This window comes from Lissotriton vulgaris, chromosome 7 (assembly GCF_964263255.1).
Source record: "Lissotriton vulgaris chromosome 7, aLisVul1.2, whole genome shotgun sequence".
NCBI lineage: Eukaryota > Metazoa > Chordata > Amphibia > Caudata > Salamandridae > Lissotriton > Lissotriton vulgaris.
The window spans coordinates 1,611,411,420-1,611,429,268 of NC_141695.1; the positions used below are offsets into that span (position 1 = coordinate 1,611,411,420).

The following is a 17,849-nucleotide window of genomic DNA, read 5'->3' on the forward strand; positions in this document are numbered from 1 at the left end:
AGGAATTACGCATTTTAATGTCGGACTCTCGCCCATTGTACGTCTGTACCCTTTCTAAATTTTTATCATGGGCCTGGTGCATTAGAAGTAAAAGGCTTAAAGAAATTGTTTAATTCTTTTTTTAATCAATCACCTATGAAATTCTTCTTTTATCTGAAAATCAAGACTTTTAAAGTTGAATGTAATTAAATTGTTGTATCTTCCTTTTTCTCTTTTTAAACAAATGAACTTGTATATTTTTACTGTGAAGCTTTTATGATAATTTATATCGAAATAAAGCCTTTTTGACTTGATAAATTTATAAAGCGCACACCAAAATTGTAACTGTTACTCGTCTCATAGGAGGCAAAGTTGCCCAGGTATTCAGTTAAATTTTTCTACTTTTAATAGAAACTACAAGTTTTAAAAAAAATTCACAGAAAGCTAGGAGTTGCTGCGTGGCTGGTTTCATGCCACCATAACTGCTATTTTAATGTCCCAGACAGTATAAAAATTTACAAAATCTCCTAAAGACAAAATATCAGTACAGTAAATGTAAAAATAAAACACTTAAAATGTGTTCTATAGTTGCCCTAATAATCGTCTGACAGATAATTAAAGTACACAATAACACTAACCAACTGAACTGGGGGTCTATTAGATATCAAGCCACCAAGTGCTTTAGGTTGCTACAAACAGAATTAGAAAAGTTAAGAGAACAGGAATGTTAAAGGAACCAGAAAACATTGAGCAGAGCTTGGATTCCCATCAATTATCAGAGAGATCAATCTTATCATCTGGTTATCACTTTTGTTTTGGTTTGCCCTGCTTTTTGATTTCCATGAGGTCACAGACTGAAAATATTGCATAGTCTCTCACTTTTCTCTGGGGTCCCTATTCTGATTCCATTGAGCGAATCCCTTTGTTGGAAGTTTGTCTCCATGATCAGGAGGCATATCATCCATATGTGTGGATAACCAGATAAGATTGATCACTCTGATAATTGATGGGAATCCAAGCTCTGCTCAATGATTTAACATTCCTGTTCTCTTTACTTTTCTAATTCTGTTTGTAGCAACCAAAAGCACTTGGTGGCTTGATATCTAATAGACACCCAGTTCAGTTGGTTAGTGTTATTGTGTAAATTAGGGATTGGAACTGTGGCTGGTCAGTAAAATATCCCTTTGACCCTAATTTTCCCTGTTATGTTTTTTGATAATTAAAGTAAACTAAGACAGAAAGGTCTTGTTGAAAAGTTAATACAGATTATTTAATTTAAAGTTCTACATAAGAATCATGACCAGGTTGTTCTAGCATGGTAAAAATGTGATCTAATGTGACACAAATGAAGAGAACTTTTTTTAAAATCTTGTCCTATTCTTTTACACATCAACTGTTGAGTAATTTTCATGATAGGTTACTTTTTGAGTGATTTACATAATAGGTCCTTCCATGTCTAAATTCAACATTTGGACCACGACAGACACCTGATAAGGCCTTCGACAGCGGTTCCTTGATGGCCCTCGAGCTCCCCTAGCTGGAATTGTATGAACATAATTCTCGAATTTCCTAATTCCATGACTAAGAGCAACTCGTGCAGTCTGAATTTCCTTTGAATTCTGGGACTTGTAGACAGTTTTGTGAGGAGTTAAACTGAGCTACATATTCAAGCGTGCACCAAATATTAACATGGTCTAGGTGGGCTAAGAACCGTGTTACTTTAGATGCCTGTCCTAAGGGTACGCAAAACGCCTTGCAAAAAAGACGAAGACAACTACCCACCCCTCAGGAGGTCGAAGTTCAACGCAACCACATTTTTGTTTCAGATGTGGAGGAACAAGAAGGTTCCCGGTTAGTAGAATCGACCGACAACAGACCCCACTTCCTTCTCGCAACTAGCCCACTAGCGGTGCGCCTCCCGACCCTCCGGGTACTGCAAGACATGAAGACCTTCGAGACATTCTTAGACACAACCTACACGGCTACAACGTGGTTAGTTGCGCCTCCGTTGCTTCAGGTTTCTGGGCCGCCAAGTCTGACGACTATTAGATTTCTACCAAGTCACACTGTTGAGTTCGGGTCGGGTAGGGAACGTACTGCCAACCCACCTATCGGGAATCAGCGGGGAACGTACTACCAACCCAACCTATCCGGAATCCTCATATTTCGAGAAATCAGCACGAACTGATTTTATTCAACTAAGTTCCCACTTCCCGCACCTTCCTGAATGAAGGTGGGCAGTACGCTGAATCCGCTTAGGCCCTCGCCGCGGCTGCCCCCCGCACTGCCTGCAACGCAGCCATCTTGTGTGTATGACGCTTTCCGCTCAGGCAACTATAGGGACCTCAGGGTCCTCAGCTGGCCCTCGGATAGATGACCGCTCCAGCGCCGGGTAACCCACCGCAAATGCTCCCTTACCATGTTCGGATTGAAGATGTTTCGTTCCTTCTCTGTTCTGGCATTCTACACAGGCGCCATGATCGGTCTCCGTCTGTTGGCGGAGTGATACCACAGCCCAACATATCACCCTAATTTTATTAATGTGACTGTGTTTCTGCGTTGGTCTTTTTTTGCCATCCCATGAATGCGGTACCCAGATTCGCACTAACTCGTGTACTGGTCACCTATCGGGTTTAGGATACCGAGACTTAGGCTTAAACTGGGAACTACTTTTCGGTGCAAAGCGGACTTCGATACGTAGAGAGTAAAAACTTACGTGGTGGCGTCACTTTAACGTCGTTGAGTGCACCGAGGGCTGGATAGAAGGAAGTCGCGGACACTTGCAAGCTATGCGAATATAGCGACTCACTGTTAATTTACTGTCTAAAGTGCTACTTTTCTACCTAAAGAATTCCGGGGGGGTTTATTTTTTGTTTTTTTACAATTCGAACTCTAGTATTGTAATATTGTAAAAACTTAAAATTTTGGAAATAGGGTTGTAATATTGTAATTCAGCTTGCTAGTGTAACTGGCAACTGCTACCGCCATAAGGGATGGATTTGTGGAGGGTCATTACGGACTTTCTCACAACAGTAAACATTGCACCTCTTACGATTATGATCCTGAGTGTAGGTTCCTGAAGTAGTGTTTAGCTCAGATCATGGTTCTGTCAATATACAGTTATTTCTAAGTCGAGCCCTGGCAGCCGACTCTGCTGTGTGAGCATGCTGTATTCAGGTAGGGACTTGAGGCTCCGCCCATATTTTTCTCGGCTTGTGTCGTCCACTTGTGTCGTCCACCGTTAACTGTCTGTTCATTAATCAAAAGGCTTAGTAGTCCTTCCTTAGTACTGTTGAGTCTCAGGTTATAACCTGTTCATTAATCAATAGGCTTAGTAGTCCTTCCTTAGTACTGTTGTGTCTCATGTTATAACCTCCCATGGCGATAGCCCCTGTTACGTGTGTTGTTACTAGGTAGGCATCAATTACAGCTTCCTAGCACTATTTTCCCATATAGCTTTGTCCCCCGTGCTGTTGCAGGCAGGGCACGCACTCACCTAACGCTTTAAAAAATGTTTTTATAGCACGGGCACCAAACTCCTTTGCAATGCAATAGCTCTGCATTGCGAGAGTTTAAGCTATTGGCATTGTAAATGACAGTGCCTTTTATTTATCTGTTTTAAAAATACATTAATAAAAGGCATTGCCATTTACAATGCCAATAGCTCAAACTTGTAAATACCAGAACTACTGCATTGCAAATGCTTGTTTTACATACTGCTATGATCTTGGGGTTCTTAAAAAGATGTTGACTCATTCATTTTAATGGTTTCCCACAATGGCAATCGTATATATCTTCCTTTCAGCTGTTTTCTATTTCAGAAACTTTCAGGTCGATACATTGTTTGATGTTGGAAATCACAGGACTTTTCCCTTGCGGCAGGCAGAACCTTTTTTCATTCTACAACTAGTTCATAGGGAGAGAAAACATGGGAGCCTCTACATTTCACAAACAATTGTTTTCATGTTGCCCCCACCTGATTTGTGACATTCCAGAGAGTCAATCATTTAAAGCAACAATATTTTGCATGTTGGGAATTTTCAATGTACACTTGCAATGTTAAAAGTGAAACCATAAGTTCCGCAATGCAACACTTGTTATGTTATGTTATGTTAAAAGATTTATACCGCGCACGTACACCGAGACGGTTTCTTGGCGCTCATAACAAACATAGCTAGCCAGGGCAGGAGAGTTACTCAAAAGCCACCTTGAAAAGGTGTGTTTTTAGGGTTTTGCGGAACAACTCATATGAGGTAAAATGACGAAAGGAAGAAGGGAGGGAGTTCCAGTAGGAAGGGCCTAGGAAAGAAAAACATGATCCTCCATGTTTTTTTCGGCGGAATGATGGAATGCAGAGGAGATTATTGGCAGAAGATCGTAAGTTGCGGGTAGGAGAATAACGCTTAAGTTTGGAGGAAATAAACTCAGGGGCCTGGTTATGCAAAGATTTGAATAGGGTGCAGCCTAGCTTAAAGGAACATTGTTTAGCCACAGGGAGCCAATGGAGGCTCCTCAGGAGGGGGGAGACATGCTGGTTTTTGGGTTGGTGGTACACCAGGCGTGCTGCCTGGTTCTGGATCAGCTGAAGTTTATGAAGCTGATAGCCAGGAATCCCCACATACAAGATGTTGGCAAAGTCAACTCTGGAGATGACCAAAGCCAGTGTTACTAGAATGAGTGCCTCTCTGGTTAAGAATCTGCAGATCTTGCGAATCCTGCGTAGTTGGAAAAAGCAGGATGATGTCACCGCTGAGATCTGAGGTTTCATGGAGAGATCCTCCGAGATGATCACTCCTAGGCTTTTCACAGAGCTGACCGGGCAGGGGGGGAGACCCAAAGAGGGGGGCCAATAGTTGTCATCCCAAGGGTTGGACGGACCACCCATCAGGACAAGTTCCGTTTTAGACGGATTCAGCTTGAGCTGGCTGTGAGCCATCCAGTCCGAGATGAGTAACATGGTTGTTTGGAAGTTGAGGCAAGAGGAAGGTGTAACGTCCAAAGGAAAGATCAGTTGTAAATCATCGGCATAATTGTATATTGTAGCAGAGGAGTGGCGAAGGGAAGCCATGAGTGGTTGCATATAAAGATTAAAAAGGAGAGGAGAAAGAGCAGATCCCTGGGGAACACCACATGGTTGAGAAGTTGGTTAAGAAGCTCGTGTTGGATGATTGCGCGAACAAGATATGGGGCCACAAGGTATCTGTGCAACCGTATCAACTGAAGTTGGTCTTAACTGAGGAAGAGGCCCCATTCACCCGCATTTAAACCCTGTTTGATAAATAACTAAACGCAGAACTTTCTTTTAAAGGGTACAACTGATAGAAGCAGATCTCCCATAACACACCATATTCATAGACATTCTGAACAATAAATCAAACACTTCAAAGGTGTGATTAACTTTCTATTTGAAACCCAACTTGTTCCTATTGCATGCATAAGTAATAAGTCCCTAATTTAATCTTCGAAACTGCTCCACCGTGTACACAACAAATAAACACTGATAATGGTTAGATACCACTGCTCCTGGGGAATTGTATCTCTTATCTTAAAAGCATGGCACTCATGGCTGTCTTTTTTTGTCATCATCGAAGCCTTAGAACTCGCTCTATGAAAATATGGTGAACTATTCCTACCCAATCCTGAGTAAAATATAACAGGTGACTTCAAAGTAGGTGATTAAAAACATTTTCATTTTGAAATTCATGCTCGACTTTAAATTCTTTTGATTTTTTTGTTGTGTTTAAATTTGACTGTCATTGTTCAAAGTTTTCTCATCTGCAGGAACCTGCACAGTTTGTGACATTCACAGATGCTACAGTGTTGGTATGAACTTGTCTGAATCATCAAGACATATCCATATTACCAAAAATAGTGGTTTGCTTTGCGGAATTGCCCATTGATCCATATGCCTTAAAATTTTAGTTATTTCAAACTACCTTAATTATTTTTTCCAAGATTACTAATAGATTCGATATTAACAAGTTGCATGTTTTTTTGGTGTTGAGGTTTTTTTCATCTGAAGCAGTTTTTATTTAATAAATTTATTGATAAAAAAATATATATATAAGTGGAATATACAATTTGCAGTTCTTGTATACAGTCAATTTGTGATTACGCGCTTATCTTTGGTTTTTCCCCAAGTGAGGGGGAGAGGGAAGAGGAAAAGAGAACAGTTTTAAAATCTTTTTTTTGTTTGTTCACGCAACACTACATTTTATGGTGCAAAAAAGTACAAAAGTGACTCAGTGTGACGCTTGACAAATAACACTTCGTCCCAGTTCACAGTCTGTTGACTTGGGCTAAATTCAGTATACAAAAGCTTACGGTATGAAAATGTTTGGTTAGAACATTTACTTTTCTCTTGAATACAGTCAGTCAGGAAGTAGTCAACATTTTGAGCTTCAGGCGTGAGGTCTTGGGTCATTCATTGACCCTATCACATAAAAATTCTGCTGCTGTTGCTTCAGTGCAGTGACTGGCAATGTACGTGGTAATGGAATGTATGATCACAGAACACATTGCCTTTTGTATAAGCATTTTCAAACTTCTGTGAGAATGATGCGTTCATGTGAAAACCTTTTGCATTCATTGAGTATGAGCAGCAGTTGTTTTGTATCTCCCACACAACTGGGATGATGAAGGTTCATCAGCATTAACTCTAAAAGTTGAAGAATATAAAAACTTCCTGCTAAAGAAATGAATCACCTTCTTCAGTGCTAGATTTTATATCAGTTGCACCTCATGGTGAACATTGATCATGTCCATCTGACATCAGTAGAGCAAGTCGTACATTTGAACAGGTTGAATTGTAGTTACTGGGGGATGAGTAACTGAGAGGTTTGTATGATGTAAGTGCGAGTTGTGGATTGAAGCTTTGGCTAATGAAATACTCCCTATAACTACTGGGGTTCAGAGACAGTAACTTTGAGCAATACTGAAGAGTAAAGATTTTTGTCAAACATTGAGTGGGACTAAGTCGAAGTGCTCCTTTCTTTGTTATCACCAAAGCTGATTGGTGTGGTAAGCACCAAAATCCATGTTATTCCGCAAATATTCAGAATAGATCATTATTACACCTGACCAGTTCTTAGTGGCTTGATGTCAGATTTTATAAGGTGCAATTATTATTGCATCGGATTAAGAGCACTCAGTCTGTTAACTAAAAACTCTGCATTTTAATCAAGTCCTGTGTGGATTAATTTTACTATGCAAATTTAGTGGGTTAAAGAACTTTTTCGGAATTTAACATGGGGTAAAACGGCCCACTATTTACCAACACACACGGATTGTTGTGCAGTAAGTACCAACATCTGCATGTTATTCCCTAAACAGTCAGAATCGACAATAATGTTTGCACCCAATAAATTCAGAACACCTCGGTTTCAGATTTTATGAGGTGCAATAATTATTGCATCCGACAAAGAACCCTCCTAATAAGTTGTGTGCAATATTTTAACTGGCATACTTGGCTGATTACAAGTGACATTATCTTCACAAAGAAAATATCTCTGGGCAGTCAGATTTTTTGACTTTGGTAATAGTTGTATTGTGCTGTAATACATGATAGCATTTCACAAACCACTTATTGTTTTGTTACTTAAGCCCGCTACTATTGGTGAGCTAAGGGAGCTGCAGTGTAATTATCCAGTTTCTGTTATGCATCCCAGCTAGTCGGTAGGGCATGCACTGCCACCAATGGAACTTCCAGATGCTCACTATTTGTTTGCCATGGAAAAAGGGGTGAGAAAATCAAGAAAAAATATTTTTGAAACTACTAAACGTCTACAACAAGCAATAACAAACCCAGTAGGTATCGCTTTTCTAGGGGAATACCTGACCTTTGGTCGTTGCCAGTGCTCTTTGTTGCTGCTGTTTGGTATCAACAGAAAGATAACACATGCTTGTTTGCTGATACAGAAAAGCATTAGCTAAAAATATTTAATTAAAAACACGAAGATAGATGCATGCACCCATCATTATGCATGTGCCCGTTGCTTCATAACACTATGGCGGCCGCAGTTTGGTTATGTTTGCGTGAGCATGCATCATGATAAGGTGGCTATTTTGTTTTAATTTAGCATTTTAAGGTGACTCACACCAATTTTGGAGTATGAAGCTGTATAAAAAGTGCACCAAAGCAGATATCTTGGAGGAGAAGCGCACAGATGTTCGAGAACAACTTGGGGCGCTGGGGAGGAGAAGCACATGGGGGAGACAACTGGAAAGTACATTCGCTCATGCAGTGCTTCAGCAAAAGAGAAACAAGCATTTGCAATGCAATGGTCTCGGCATCATTAAAGGTAGAGCTATTGGCATTGCTCATGACAATTCTTTTTTTTTCTTTAAATCATAAATAAATGGCATTGTCATTTACATTGCCAATACACACCACTCTGCACCTGCACTCACTGCTCTGCACTCACTGCTCTGCACTCACTACTCTGCACTCACTACTCTGCACTCACTACTCTGCACTTACTACTCTGCACTCACTACTCTGCATTCTGCACACTCACTCTGCACTCACTACTCTGCACTCACTACTCACTACTCTGCACTCACTACTCTGCACTCTCTACTCACTACTCTGCACTCTCTACTCACTACTCTGCACTCACTACTCTGCACTCTGCACTCACTACTCTGCACTCACTACTCTGCACTCACTACTCTGCACTCACTACTCTGCATTCTGCACACTCACTCTGCACTCACCACTCTGCACTCACTACTCTGCACTCACTACTCTGCACTCACTACTCACTACCCTGCACTCACTACTCTGCACTCACTACTCACTACTCTGCACTCACTACTCACTACTCTGCACTCACTACTCACTACTCTGCACTCACTACTCTGCACTCACTACTCTGCACTCACTACTCTGCACTCACTATTCTGCATTCACTACTCTGCACTCACTACTCTGCACTCACTACTCTGCACTCACTACTCTGCACTCACTACTCTGCATTCTGCACACTCACTCTGCACTCACTACTCTGCACTCACTACTCTGTACTCACTACTCTGCACTCACTACTCACTACTCTGCACTCACTACTCACTACTATGCACTCACTACTCACTACTCTGCACTCACTACTCTGCACTCACTACTCACTATGCACTCACTACTCAGCAATCACTACTCACTACTCTGCACTCACTACTCTGCACTCACTACTCTGCACTTACTACTCTGCACTTACTACTCACTACTCTGCACTCACTACTCTGCACTCACTACTCACTACTCTGCACTCACTACTCACTACTCTGCACTCACTACTCTACACTCACTACTCTGCACTCACTACTCTACACTCACTACTCTGCACTCACTACTCTGCACTCACTACTCTGCACTCACTACTCTGCACTCACTACTCTGCACTCACTACTCATTACTCTGCACTCACTACTCTGCACTCACTACTCTGCACTCACTACTCACTACTCTGCACTCACTACTCACTACTCTGCACTCACTAAGTGGTGGTCGTGTATTACATTTATTTAAGAAGTGCATATATGTACATGCATTTGCATTTTTGTGGTCTGTGTGTATGTGCACAAGGGAGATGGCCTGAAAACTCAAGTACTCATATGGAGTGCTTGAAAACAAAGAAAAAATAACCCCACAAACTGGGAGCAGTGTAGAGTGACATGTACTTGGGACATGCGCTAAGAGAAGGCAAACACAAGAAGAGGGCATGACACCTGCATGTCATGACAAATGGCATCAACAAAATGAGTGACGCTAAATGTTACCAATGTTAGGAGATGGGTGTCCTGTAAGCCCACAGGTGGATGCATGCTCTGTCTAGCCGAGACATAACACTGATCAAATACACCATTGCTTGCCAAGGAGATGTCCACATACTGGCCCCTTAACCAGCCAGCATTTTTCACAGGTGGCATCCCTTGTAATTTGTAGTCACAGTCGCTGATTCCCTGTTGGTATATTTATTTTTAAATATTTTCCGATGCTTTTGGTCTGGGCTAGTGGCGGGCACCGCTGGTCGGCCTGCCCATCCCTTCCTGCTCGCCAGGGTCCGACTGTGAGAACTTTCCACTAGAGGAACTGGCAGAGCCAGACAGAATCCGAACAGGAAATCTGTGGAGGTCAGCTTTCCCGGCGCTGCCCATGCCCTGGGGCGTGCCCGCCTCGAGGCCACAACAGATGGACGTGATGGCATGATGGCTCACTGCAGTATACTATAGAATCACGCCTGCGGTGTTGAGGTAGTGGCCAGCTCCTGGTATATGCAGTGTACAGAAGGAGGGACAGCCATCTTGGGTCGCTGGTGGATGAGGGGGGGCAGGATTCCGGAGATAAGTGCAGGCACTACAAGGGAAGTGTCCGTCTGCGATGGGTGGAGATGCTCGATCTTCGGCTTTGTATGGGGCAGTTGGGTGCGTGGGGTGTTTACGCAGGTAAACAAAGGTGCATGTGATTGCGTCTGATCTTTGCCTATCCTAATCCCGGATTCACCAAACGTAATTTTTTTGCATTAATGGAAAGTTGTCACTGAACAATCATTCTTTTATTTAGGCCCCTAGTTTTCAAGTGTAGGGCATGGTCCTGTACAAGGCTTCGGCTTCTAGTCCAACTGAAGCGATTTCCACAGCGCCTCGTTTTTTAAAATCCCTGAACCCTGTGGTCCTGCTGTGCCCGTGGATGTAGGGCAGTATGCCGTCGAAAAAAAAGAGACGGTGGGCAGAGGTGTGAGCAGCGGTAAATTGGCCTTTTTCAAAAGTGAAAGTTTTGTTCACTGTCTGGTCCCTCGGAAGGCTGATACAGCTGGGGCGCTGTGCCTTATCAGCCCTGTCGAGTTTACCTAGTCACTGTCCTAGTCAATTCACGTCTGCTGCTGATAAACGGTCTGCCTCAAGTTAGAATCTGCCCTTCGCCGCTCTAGAAAATGGTGTGGTCTTGGGCTAACCACGTACTCTCTCTTTTCTTCATTGCGCAATCTGCCAGTATGTAAATCCTTGGAAAGCATATTGGATTACTTTTCAGACTGCAATCTTGGAATCTTACAAATGTCTGTCCGCCCGGCGCTGGGTAATGTCAGGAATCTTGTCTTGCCTCCTGGTATTAGGCAGACCCGGTTCGGGCTTCATTCCGCACATTCCTGCTCCTTGTCCAGCTGGGGAGCACGTGCAGCGCGCGCGGTTTTCTTTCTTTTATAGTGCTCGTGTGCGCGTCCTGCTCACCTGAGCCTAGCGCGTACCGCCCCCTGCAGGGTGACTCGAAGGTTTCTGGGTGGAATGCTGCAGTTTTCTTTGGTTGTGTAAGGTTTGACTTTATGACGCACCTGTCGAGTTTCCGCCTCCGCCCCAGGGTGGAAGAGGGCAGCGTGGGCCTGACTGATGTGACTAGGGGTTCCTACCTGCCAGGGGTGGGCTGGTTGCTGCGGAAATCTGGAGACGTCTCAAGAGGCCGAGGAGCCTCGGGCAGACGCAGTGTCGTGTCTGAGTCGCCAGTGACTGGCGGGGCACGGGCAATATTAGTAGGAATAGCAGGGTAACTTTGGAGACATGTCGCTCTCTCTCGGGTCTGCGGGCACGCAGCACAGTAGTAGTTAAGTACCTGTAGAGCGGTCACTGAATGTCCTAGTAATTAGTCACGTCACGTTCTGAAAGCCGTGAGGAGAGAGGTCAGTCACGCGTGCAGGCTTCACGGTGAAAGTAAGTCCCGAATGACGTCGATAGACTCAGTGGCCTGTTTTCCGGTGAACAGTTCAGTGTTAGTCGTTGTATGTCAGGGCCTACTCATTTCGCGGCCGCCCCGGAAGTCAGGCACGGTCGCCTGTGACGGGGGCGGGGCCACGTTCACACCGGAAGAGGAGGCAGGCGGAGTCGTAGCGTCTCGCGGCCCGGGGCTCCTGTGAGCGGTGTAGAGCCCCGGGGCCGCGCCAGCAGGAGGTTGGGCGCCGCGTGCTGAGGTAAGGTAAGTTCTGGAGCGCGATTGGTGCACTTGTGTGTGTGTATGCTCGTGTGTGTGTGTATGTATGTGCGCGACGGGGAGGGGGAGGGGGGGCCTCGGTGCACTTGTGTGTGTGCGCGCGTGTGTGTATGAGTCAGGGGTGGTGTCTCTGTATGTATGTATGTGCGTGCGTGCATGGGCGCGTGTGTGTGTGTATGCGCATGCGTGTGTGGTGCTTGCGCTTCCCAGGAGACAGCGCCTGGCCACAGCGCGTGTTCCAGTTACAAATCGCCTGGAAGGATGCGCATGGCCAGGACTGTCTCCTGGGAATGATACTCGCTGACAAAAGATCTCGGCGGAGACGCGCTTACGCGCGTCTTTTAGCCGAGACCTAAAAAGTAGTTGGCTAAAAGTGAGCAGTGGAAGGACACATGTAAAGAAAATATTCTCCAGAGGGGACGACAAACAAAAGAGGGATGAAGCAAGACAAGGAATAAGAAGTAAGCAACTGAGAGTTGAGATAAAGCCAACCAATGGTAAGCAACGGACTGGCTTTAAGCTCTCTGTAAAATCAACGTCATTTTTTCTTTTAACCAGTAATGCCGTAAGGTAAACTCGACTTAAAAAATGTATTCCTCTGTGTAAGCTGTGGAAGGACACAAGTTAGCCAATCAAAAGAATGTACACTCCACAGTTGTTAAAGACACAAGAAGAGGAAAGAAATCAACTGAATAAGAAGCATGCAGATAAGATTGACAAGAAGCCAATGGTAAAAATGGGATGACCCAAAGGCCAGTGTAACTAATGATGTTTTCCACAGTAGGTCTTTAAAATAGACTGATAACAGTTAAGCCTCCCCTCCCCACATAATCATATTTAACTTCCTTACAATTTTTATCCACATACACAGTTCGCTTCAATCTGCAGTAAAGGTGCTGAAAAATTAATATAGTTCATCTGAGGCATGGACGTACTAATTGGGTGAGGGCCATCAGCCATGTAACCTGCTCCATGTTTAGTGACAATCCTTACCCTCAAATTGATGGTAAAGCTCCCCCACTGTATTACTCAGATATGATTCCATGATATGTTCTATTTTTGTAGTAGTTCCTCTTCCTATTTATTAAGTGGATGGAAATTAATGCTTTTATTGGTCATCTAGACACGGGTGAGTCCAGCAAGACATTTCTTGTTCATTAGGTCTTGTGACAAATGCTCTGTGACTGTAATGCTTCATGCCTCCATGCAAAGCATCTGCACCACAGTGGGCGTCTTACTTCCTCTTTGGAGTTTGCGAATGGGTTTCAGGGCTTTTCTAACATTTTAATAGTCCAATACATCCCTTTCTGTGCTCCTAGTCCATAGCACCAAGAGAGTGTAAAATCTGTGTTATGACCAGGGGGATTCTACTGACTCCCTTTAAATAGTTACACTGGAAGCACATCTGAAAAGATAGGCACCATACATTGTGTCACCAGAAATACTGTTCCACCTTGGCCAGCAAACAAAAATCATTACACCAGTAAGGATAAAAGAACGTACACGGTGAAGCCGCGCTGCCGCTAGGAATACATTTGTGTATTACCCCATGTTTTAAGTAGCCATTCAAGTTCAATACAACTAGTATGTCGGCTTTATGTTTTGTGGCTTCCCTGTCGGGGCAGGTAGCGCACCCTCCTGCCATTCTATAAGAAGACTGATGGTAATTGGAAGTGATTTGGTAGTCATGGGTACAGGTTTTTGTATTTGCAGCTACTGGCTCTCACCGTTAAATCTGTTAAGCCCCTGTAATTAGGGTCCCACACGGCCCTTTAGATAGTAATGTGTGTGCTTGGTTGTACGCACCTTGGTATATGGTCAGTTCTAACAGACATGACCATTTTCAGTCAGTAGCTCCATTGGAGATGACCATGTTATTTTGCAAATGTCACTTCTGTTCAGTCCAGATCCAGTCAGTTAAATGTGTTTAACTTCATCCTTTTATCTTCATCTGCTTATCAGTTCCTGAAAATATGTATATGTTTTCTAGCATATATGACTTTCCATTTTGGACAAACTCAGATTTACAGCAGAAAAACGTCTTCTGTAAAAAAAAATCTTTAAAATATTAGTTTTCTTTTTTAGGAATTACACTGTCCCCAAATGTCAGCTTGTCATATTCTCACTTGTTCAAATGCCTCACATTGACACACTCTGCTATGAATGCCCAGGAATTACAATCATAGACTATGGATGCTCACCATATCACCAGTGATACCTATATTATGCTAATAATGCCCACCATTATACCAGGGCAACCTCTGTGTCAATGCTGGATACCACATTGCCCAGAATGGTCAATATATATCAGTCATGGCCATTATTATGAGAGGGGTGACAACCATTATGTCAGGGATACCTAAAGGTAGGCCAGTCATGCTCGTAATATGTCAATGATGGCTGTCAGTATGTCACATCCTGACCACAAACGCCCATAATAGCAAATGATGACCATTATTATACCCATGATACTGTTATGTCATGAACAGACACGATTTTGCCATATGATAGAGGTTAGCAGGGCTTTAAGTGGGCCGGGTCTGTCCGATTCTGAGCACCAGCAGTTTTTTTTAGGGGACCTCGAAACAGGTCTCTATCTAGCTCTATTTTCAGGCCTCGCAGAGGTATTCAGTTTTCTTTTTTTTTTCTTGGACTATTGTTACACATATACTTAAACAAATCAAGCTAATGCGCTCCCAGTACCCCTGGCATTCCTACACCAGCTCGATCAGAAACGCAACTAGAGCCAAATTTCGGGAGGGGCTGAGGAAAAATTTTGGGGTAGGTCTCATTATTCCAGTAGTAGGAAGTGTGGAGATGCAGGGGCTCTAAGAAGGGGTGAAAAAACGACAAAGAATCATTACATGCAAATGGTCTTTTAAAGACCTGTGAAGTACTCGGGAGCGTCTGTGTGTGTGCCCGGGAACTGTCTCAGCCCAGGTTGACACACACGAGGAGGGGTATGAGGGGTGCTGAAGCCCTTTGAACCCAATGGGCGTGTTGCGCACCTGAGCTCGATTATAAGGTCTTCCTTTAAAGTCCACTTCGTTCCTCTGATTCTGAGGTACCTCTTCAGTTTCTGAGCTGAGTATCTCGCATATGCCAGAGGCCGGCAGAGCTCTCAACATTGGCATTTGGGTTCACCCCGTCCGGATTTTTCCAGTTTATAGAAGTACCGAACGGACAAAATGTTTTTCAAAAACACCTAATTCCAATGATAAGATACCTTTTTAAAAACATTATGTGAACGGGACCTTTTTAGAAACATTATGTGAACAGGACCTATCTGATAGATGTAACCAGATAGGACAGTGCGGAGCACTGCAGAACTAGTCTGGTCTGAGCACCATACCACAAAATCAGTTGAGATTATAAAAAAAATAGGATAGTGTCACGCAAGAAAATGTAGGGTGTATTTAAAGCAAATGACAACTGTACTATATACGATGAAAGAGGACGTGTTACCCATGAGCTTTTTCTTTCAGGTAAAGTGACTGCTTCCTAAAAGCGGTTTTGAAAATAGACCTTTCCACCACGCAAGTCAGCAGAGTTGGATTGGGATAAAAAATCATCCGGGGCACGCTTAAAAAAAAAAGCGGCCCTCATTTGCAGACTGCCTTTCTGCAAAGCACTGCTTTGGCGAAGTTTGTTTTTAAAAAAAATTTTTGGGATATTTGGTGGGGTATTTCTAGAGCGCAACGTTCGCTCCGGAGGGAGCATCTTGGCGCTAGGAAACCTGTGTGAACCAGTCCAATAGGATTAGATGGAAGCTTTGGAATAATCGTCCGGGAGATTAAAGATCCATGTCTTTAGGAGCTTTCGAAAGGATTTTTCCTGGGTTTGTTGTCTGAGGGTTTTGGGCAGTTTGTTCCACGCTTTAGTTGCCAGGAAACTGAGGGTCTTCTCACCCTTCGTTTTTAGATTGTATTTAGGTAGAAGGATGAGGTTATCATTGGTTGAACGAAGGTGACGGCTGGTCACGTAGTGGGGAAAGCGCTTGTTGAGGTATTTAGGGCCAGTATTGTTGTAGGCACGAAAGGCTGTGATCAGGATTTTGAAGAGAATCCTTTTATGGAGTGGGAGCCAGTGAAGTGAACGAAGCGCTGCAGAGATGGAGGATCTGCGGGGTAGACCCAGAACAAGACGGGCGGCTGTATGAAGTACGCTCTGCAGTTTTTGGGTGGTGCTCTTTTTGACTCCTGCGAGCAAGCCGTTGCAGTAATCCAGTCGCGAGATTATAAGTGCGACTGTCACCGTCTTTCTGGCATCGATGGGGAGAAAGTCAAAGAACTTTCTCAGGGATCTGATTGTTCCGAAGCATTTGCCTGCGACGGTTCTGGCATGCTGATCAAAGGAAAGATCGGAGTCAAAGGTAACGCCGAGATTCCTAGCAGACGAAACTGTCTGGGGGGGGGGGCGACGGAATTGTCCGGCCACCAAAGTGCTGGACAGAAGGAGATATTTGTGCCAATCGGGAGGATCTCCGTTTTACTTGAATTGCACTTCAAGTGGTTATTGTCCATCCATCGAAATACTTCAGTCAGGCAGTGTTTGAGGTTAAGTTCGGCTTTGGTGGATGATTCGTCTAATGGCACGATGAGTTGTGTGTCATCGGCATACGAGGTGACAGGTATGCCGAATGATTCTATCAGATTGAGGAGTGGAATGAGGTAAACGTTAAACAGGAGAGGACTGAGGATGGATCCCTGTGGTACACCTGAAGGGACAAGTTTATCTTTGGAGTGAAATGGACCTAAGGTGACAGTTTGGGAACGGTCGGAGAGGAAGGACGTAATCCAGGATAGGGCGGAATCAGAGATGCCAATGTCCCTGAGTCTACCGATGAGGATGGTGTGGGAGACCAAAAAAAGGGTGTGGATCTCTGACAGAGGCTGTTTCCTATGAGGGGAGAGAGCAAGCCTGAGTGGGGAATTCCAAATCTAATGACACCCTGAGGAGGCCTAGAGCTGACTGCCTGTCAGAGCAGGGGGTAGTGCTACACTAGTTATCTTTATTTAGACCATGCCCCTACTTAGGCCACACCCCTTTAAGGGTTGTCCCGCCCCATTTAGAGCACCCCCAGTTTTTTCCCCACTTAACGCCCTGGAGGTAAGCATGCATATTTAGCGGTTGTTGACACCAGGCTTTTCTTCCAGGATGAGGCCGTGTTTATTAGGAAGGGACACAATGTCAGGCAGGTGAACACATAAATGAATGAGATGAGGCTCTTAATTTTCCCTGCTCTCCTCAGTTCTTGAGCTTATCATGCTCCCAACCAACACATTTTCACTCTGGGTCCTGCAATTCCACACATATGTGGGCCAGCACTGGTTACTGCTCCAACTACTGTTTCCACGTCTTCTTTTAAACAAAATTTGTTTTAAAACCACCAAAAAAAGTGCAGATACAGGCGCATTGCACTTATACAAAGCAATCCGCTATAAACCAATGGTATCCCCAGTCCATAATATGTCCCTCATCATAAGCAGTGCATTGTGGAGGCGTAAGTTTTATAGTTAGCTCAGGTAACTGTAACTGCTGAATAGCTATGGTTTTGTGCATGTAAAATCTGAGCCTAACTATAACGTCCCTGCAAGCTTTGTTTTTTTAGTTTATTTTGAAGGTTTTAAAAATTATCTTTCCTGCCTGTAACCTTTAAAAGTGGGTGTCTCAGTGGCTTTAAAAGGCAGTGAGTGGCTGTATGGGTGTATGAATGGGTCTGTGAGTAGTTTTGAGGGTGTGTGAGTGGGTGCATGAGTGGATTTGTGAGTTGAGTGGGTGTGTGAGTGACTGGGTCTGTGAGTGAGTGCTAGTAGCTGTGTGGGTAGGTTTGTTATGTTATGTTACAGACTTTTGTATTGCGCACAGCTGCCCCAGCTAAGGGGCGTCCTGG

General features: G+C 43.9%; 1 protein-coding gene across 2 annotated transcripts in view; it reads right to left on the bottom strand.

Moving 5' to 3' along the window:
* The window catches only part of ZNF335 (zinc finger protein 335), a 256,077-nt gene extending 253,591 nt beyond the window's left edge, over positions 1 to 2,486 (bottom strand). Inside the window, exon 1 of one of the 2 annotated variants that reach the window (XM_086932542.1) lies at positions 2,398 to 2,486. The gene's annotated coding sequence lies outside the window, so the exon portion shown is untranslated. The remainder of the gene's footprint in view (positions 1 to 2,397) is intronic. The other variant, XM_086932540.1, reaches the window with a different exon arrangement.
* Positions 2,487 to 17,849: the final 15,363 nt, after the last annotated feature.